This window comes from Schistocerca nitens, chromosome 4 (genome assembly GCF_023898315.1).
Source record: "Schistocerca nitens isolate TAMUIC-IGC-003100 chromosome 4, iqSchNite1.1, whole genome shotgun sequence".
In the NCBI taxonomy this organism is placed as follows: Eukaryota; Metazoa; Arthropoda; class Insecta; order Orthoptera; family Acrididae; genus Schistocerca; species Schistocerca nitens.
In genome coordinates, this window is record NC_064617.1 from 122,999,030 (window position 1) to 123,006,519 (window position 7,490).

The window sequence follows — 7,490 nt, forward strand, 5'->3', positions numbered from 1 at the left end:
TGTGTGGACAGATATTACAGAAAAAGGGGAGCTTCCTAATGACATCGATTTTGTGCCACAAAGGGAAAAAAATTCTGAAGCAATGACAAATTGTAGGAGTTTCCTAGATTTTTTCCAACTATATTTTCTGACGAACTTTTGAATGACATTGTGGCAGAGACAAACGGATACGCCCGCGATAAGATTGAAAAAATGAGCTCCCTGAAACCCAGTTCGCAGTGGAAAGGTTGGTATGATGTGACTTTGACAGAAACAAAAGCTGTCAATAAAATTCTTCTGGGTTTGAGGCCGCATTGCCATCTGTAAAATTCCGACGTTTCGGCGACTGTTGCAAGGCGCCTTCTTCAGGTTTTATTGCTAACTGCTGAATGAGTAAGAGTTTGGATACTTATATGGTATGGAGGAGTGCTGTACGGTGGCATTTCCCTTGTCTGCCAGTACTATCACTATCTGAGAGTTGTTCTTGAGCTCCTTGATGCCATGACGTTCCTCCTTACTGACGTTTTGTTTCGGACGCTTTGCGTGAGCCTAGACTCGTACTGTTTCTTGTCGGATCTTCTCTGCTTCTGGTTGTGGTAGATGACGAACCGAGGCCTCCACTGATTCGATAATGCAGCCACAAAAATTTTGGCCAAAGGGATGAACTATGCAATCGCACCGAAACTAGTACCGAAAGAAGATATTATCGATTCAGTGGAGGTCTCACGATCATTTCGTCATCTACCACAACCAGAAGCAGGGAATTCTCAACATGGCGATGAATGAAAAAGGTGACATAAAAGCCAACTTTTCTACTAATGTACAACAAAGCAGTACATTTTCCAGAAGTATTTCGCCGTGACCGATTTTTGCAACTTTACCGGGCCTTTCACATTTGTCGTCTGGCTCAATGGGGCTCATCAAAATTAGCTACTCGAGCCCAAAAAGAATGGCGTTCAAATGCTATAATCCTCAGAAACCGACGAAGTGGGGCCTACGAGTCTACGTCCTGGCTGATTCTGAAACAGGATACATTTCGACGTTTGAGCCCTACTACGGGTGTCTTACGACGGAGTCTTTGGTGCGCCCTGAACTTCCCTTTACGTCCAGAATCGTCCTTCATTCGTTTGTTTGTTCGACTACAGCAAGATTGCCCGGCTCATGGGAGGCACATGTACACCGACAGATATTATACAAGTTTACAGTTGGGGAAGGAATTGAAGAAAGAAAAACCTCATCTAACCGGGACAATAATGGCACACCGAAAAGGTTTACCGGTCGAAAAAAATGGCTCTGAGCACTATGGGACTTTACTTCTAAGGTCATCAGTCCCCTAGAACTTAGAACTACTTAAACCTAACGAACCTAAGGACATCACACCCATCCATGCCAGAGGCAGGATTCGAACCTGCGACCGTAGCGGTCGCGCGGTTCCAGACTGTAGCGCCTTTAACCACTTGGCCACCACGGCCGGCTTTACCGGTCGAGATAATTAGCTTATTTCCCTAAATATTTTGCAAAATTGGCTGTACAAAATTTACCATTTTTTTTTTAACTTTAAAATAAACTCAAAAAGGGCGACGTGAAGGTGTTCAAGAATGCAGTGGTAGTTATTCTAGCATGGAAAGACAAGACAAAAGGCTGGTTATCGTGGAATCTACTCATCACAAAGATGCTATGCAAGAAATCACCCGGAAAAAGCGGGAAAGTGGTGAAGAGATGATTCAGACGCCATCAATGATTTGTGACTACACGGCAAATCTGGAAGCCATAGACAGAGCCAATCACTACTGCGCGTCTTACTGCGGTTATTCGAGCTACGATATTCACTTTTCTAATAGGCCTTGAAATACTTAGTAAATTTATTCTTTGACAAAAGAGTAATTGTTCTGGCTAATTTCAGTTGGGGATCGTCAACCCTTACTTGCTATATGTGATCATAGCAAAGAAAAGAGGAGAGACACCAAAGAGTCATTTGCAGTTTCGGAAGAGTCTCATCACGGAGCTTGTGGGCGACGTCAGGGCTCAACCAACCAACCTCATCGAGGAAGACGCTACGCTCTGAGCATAGTAGGATGGATGGCCTGTACCATGCTATCGCAAGAATGGACACCGGAAAACAGGGTGACTGTGTTGTTTGCAGTGATCGTTCGAATCTGGCAGCTGCTAGGAGGATAGGAAGAAAGAACTCCTCAATATGACAGTTTTATAATCAACACCAAAGCAGGTATCTACCACTGCCAGAGTTAAGTGGAGAAGAGCCTCAGGTAGAACGAGGAGCAGGAAATGTGCAGCACACTTCAACCGAGGCCAAGAAGCCTAGGAATGCAAGAATTGTTAGGAAGAAGAAAGTGCTGCTGTAGTAGCCATGGGCTAGGTGTAGGCCCTCAGTTACAGAAAAGTTTAGGGGCAGCGTGGCAGGCCACCAGTCTCTTGAAGCCAAATGCAGGGCTAAGTCATGTGATAGAGGACAGGGATGGGGCATATGACATAGGTGGCCATGTGGACAAGATAGCTTCCCTGACTCATGGCACCAACGTACACTTTGTTGAGCTGTTCCGGTGTCATGACTGACCACACCTTGATGGAGATGTGAGGCGAATCAACATGGTGTTAGGGATGGCTTTGAGGGCAGCCAACTTCGCTCATGTTTCTCCGGTGCCCATCGGGAATATTAGCAGATGGAGTTTCACTAGGCATGGCTTACACCTAAACAGGGAAGGCTGGTACAGCTTATTCTTGAAAGTATAGGGGGTGGATCTCGGGCCACACATGGTCAAATACCTGTTGTCATGGGTAGGAAAAGTAAGTCTTTTTTAGGATGGATCCAGACAACAGGTTCCCCTGCCTGAGTATCTCCAGCAGTTTAAAAAACACTGAAACAATCACAAGACAGATTTTAACACTCCAAATATTACACATACCAGAGGTCACAAAGAAAAACAACACTTTTGGAAAGAGTAACATGGGACATTTTACATACTTAACAACCCTCCATCAAAACATGTAATCAACAAAAAATGGAATCAACTATTAGAAGTTGAGCTCCAATCTTCGAACTGCACAATAGTTTGTGTTATTGAGCACAGGTGTAGAGAGACACAAATCCAACATTTAGTATTTACATTGTATGAAAGGGCAAACTCTTACTGCAGAACTGCTTCAAGGGGTGGAGGATCATGCATTTATATCAGGAAAGGAACCCAGTTCAAATCAAGACATGACCTCAGTACAGCAAGTGAAGACAAACGCAGGGCTTGATATCACCAAGAAATAAGTAATTGTATGTGTGCATAGATCTTCCAGAGGTAGTGTGGGCACTTTTTTCAATAAATTAAAAAAAGTTCTGGATAAAATCTCAAATACAAAAGTCAACATAATTCTGCGTGGGGACATTAACATCAACACTAATATCACAAATTAATCCAGCAGCACCCTCATATATATCCTTCAAAGTTTTGGCATGTCCCTATTTCTCAATTGTGCAAGAAGGGTTACTACAATGACTGCATCAGTAAATGACCATGTGGCCACAAATATGGACATGGAAATATGTATGTAGCTGTTAAAGATCTCTGACTATGAGATCATCTCTGTCCAATAACAACAGTAAAATCAGGCATCGAATCATTCCCTAAACTACAAGCCTACAAACGACATCTATCAAAAATCAAAATAAAATATTTTTCAGAAGAACAACCAAAACTAAGCTCGGAAAAAGTGTATAAGGAAACCAATGTGAATATGAAATTCTCTAAATTCTCCACATTATTTAAACTGAACTTTGAAAAAGGCATTTCCTAAAGTATGAATGTCTATATCAACATCTCACAAAAGCAGATGGATAACAGCAGGTATTAAGAAGTTCTCCCAAACACTTAAACACCTCAGTTCCATGAAAAAGTTCCGCAATGATCCAGAATTCTTAAATTTCTATCACAGATACAAAAAGACCTATAGGAAGATGCTGATTGCTGCAAAAAAGTCATTTAATGACAAAATAATACATAATACAAAGAATAAAAGAAAAGCAGCCTGGGATGTTATAAAAAAGGAAACGGGGAGAGGCAAACAATCACAGAATAACATACTGCTAAGGGATGGGGATAAGGAAATAAATGATACACAACCCTCAGAAAATTATGTAAACGACCATTTTTTCAAGTATTGCCGAGAAGTTACAGCAAAAATTCCCCAAAACAAATATAACACTTGTAAATAATGTTGCTGTAAATACAATGATGTTACTTCCAACCACAGAGAATGAAGTCAATAAAACTGTTCAAATTCAAAAAATAAAAAGTCGGTAGGCTTAGATGAAGTACTAATGTGTATACTGAAACAATGCATAGGGATTATACAAGGCCCCTTAACAAATATAATAAATGACTCCTTCACATCAGGAACATTTCCAGAGCAGTTAATACAGGCAAGAGTTGTACCTTTGGTTAAGTAAGGTAACGCAGAAGGCATAGAAAATTACCAGCCTATTTCCCTACTGTCAGCATTCTCGAAAATAATAGAAGCAATTATGAAAGACAGGTTAATGAATTAACTGAATAAATAAAATCTTTTAAGCGAATCACAGTTTGGTTTCCAAAGTGGCAAAAATACGGAGTCAGCCATAGTAGAATTTACAAAAGTTGTACTTTATGCTCTTGATAAAGATGAATGTGTCACAGGCATATTTTTGGATGTTTCTAAGGCCTTTGATAGAGTCGACCACAAGATTCTATTAAATAAATTAGATGCATTAGGAATAAGAGGAGTAGCTAATGAATGGTTTCGATCATATGTAGAAGATAGGGTACAAAGAGCAGACATAACACATACTTCAAATAGATCTAAACATTTAGTGAAACACTTATCACAACGAAAATACATTAATATATGAGTTCAGCAAGGCAGCATATTAGGACCAATACTATTTCTGACATACATCACTGACTTTCCTAGTAGTGTTACTCATGGTGAAAAAATTCTCTTCGCTGATGACAGCAGTATTATAGCCTTAAGTAAACGAGAACTCCTTGCAGAGAAAACAAATTAAAACTCCCAACGAAGTTCACGATTGGTCAATAAGCAATAAAGTGACATTGAACATGAAGAAAAACTATGCCATGAATTTCAGTTTAAGAGGGAAAAAGACAATGTTAAATGTAGATGGCACCTCTATAGACTGTAACAAATGCGAAATTTCTAGGAATAAATATTGATTCTCAGTTGAAGTGCTGTGAACACACAAAGGTACTTGCAAACAGAATGTCATCAGCATGTTATGCCCTTGGAATCCTATTATCAGTGTGTAACATGCAGTGTCTTTTAGTTACATACTATTTATATGTACATACAATTCTTAGCTATGGCATTCTTTTTTCGGGAATAAATGCACAAAATATGAACAAAATTTTCAAACTCCAGAAAAGAGCCATAAGAATAATAACCAAAAAAAGTAGGCCTATTCGAGCTCATTGTAAAGATCTGTTAAAACACTGGGGATTTTAACTGCTCCGTGTGAATACATTTACCAGTCAGTTTGAAGTATTACTTTTTAATTGTTAGTATTTTTTTGTATTTAAAATTATTTCCGACCTTTACGGTGTCAGAGATTCCATATTACATCCTTTCTTATAGTTTCATATGTGTGTACTTATCGATGCTCTGACGTACAAACTCTGTTTAATTTCGTTAGTCATTTTTATGTCTAATTCTTTTGCCTAGTGTCCGCAGGTGTTTTTTTTTTTTTTTTTTGTTGTGTGTTCCCGCTCTGATTAGGTACGGGAGCATTGTCATGACTGTACGAATGTATGTTAAAATGTACCATAAGTGCTTACAATATAGTCAAAGTTAACTTTACTATGATTTTCACTTCCATATTTCAATCCTCCATGTCACTTTGATTTTTGTTTTGTTTTGTTTTGTTTGTGATTTTTGTTTTTCAGACGATCACGGCTGGAAAAGAGGCGCCGACGACCCATTGTTAGTGGACGTATTTGGCCGAACACTTCTCGTGTTCAGTCATTAATTTCAAACCGCGTATATCGCTCCACATCCCTGAGATCGGTGCACCGATCATTTCATTAGCATCTTGCCGCAGTTTTCACGCGAGTGACGCAAAGAATGATTCGGCCCGCCGTCCACTAACAGCGACGTCGTTGTGCGAACTACACCATTCTGACACAGGCCCCGCTTCGTTCAAATTGATGGTAGTCAACAACGTTTTATTTTTTAATTTATACTAGCCGATTCACGCCGAACTCTGCACCGAGCGTTGCAGTTTCATCGCGCTGCGCCGTCCGTATTGCAGGCGACAATACGCGCGCGACCGCCATCTAATGGCACTTTCCTCCTCCTTTATTAATTTGGAATGCTATTTTACATTTTTGGTTCCCCTTTAACGCTAGGAAACGTGTCATTCTGAAGCCCACCGTGGGGCCAGACATTATTCTTGTGCTAATACATGTTTTGTTCTGTATTTCATGGTCTATCTTACGAGTGCCAACCGGTTACGGACAATTGTAGTATCTGAAAATAACGGGACATTGATGGTAAATTGTTTGGACGGCCAGTGAAAGGGAAAATAATGTACAAACCTGGAGTTACGAAAGTACGACGACACGCTTCGAATCTGTTAAAAGGTAAGGGACATCAGCCTGTTTTACATGTTTGACAACTTCGAACGTGTGCTCAATAGGATAAAGTGAGGTTAACTGGTCATGGTGGTTAACTGAACCACTGTATTAAAAATTAACAAGGAGGGAAATTTTTGTCTAAGGAAAATTTGGTTATCAAAGTTTGGCAGCCTCCATCACTTCATGTGATGTTTGGGCGCCTAAAGCTGGTTACTGCAGTGTCAATAACCATAGTTGTGTTTTCAAGATTCCAGGTAAATATTTTGCTATTTGTGTTTTCCTTCTGACTGCAGTCATTGAGCATCAAATAAGTTGGTGATGCTTTCATTTAAAAGTTATGTTTTCAAAGGCTTCATTACATATCTTATTTCCAAAAGTACTTTAGGTTGAGGTTATGCTGTTGCAAAATATATTTCATGAGTGTATGTGGGGTTAAGTGCCAACACATTTTGGGGTTAACTCGTCAGTGGTCCAGTTAATCCCACTGAGAACTTGCCTTATAATTACCCTTATACTTACTACTGTATATAAACAGAAGCATTATTAAGCATAATAATTACACATTCTGTGAATTGCAGGGTTCATACTGATAATGCCAAGAATTAGGCAGCGAACTACCAATCACAGAGATTATCCACCATAAGTGTTGAAAGACGCAGCCAGTCAACATATCCAACAAGTGTCTTTGCGAAAATTAGAAAGAATTGTGGGTATTCCTAGATCATCCCTTAAACGATTCATAGAAAAGGCTGTTCGTCTAGAAGTTGACAATATAAATTTTAGGCCATCAAATGAACATCTACGAATTTTCACAGAAGAGGAGGAAAAAACACTTGCTGACTATATAACTACTGCATGCAATATCCATTATGGCTTAAC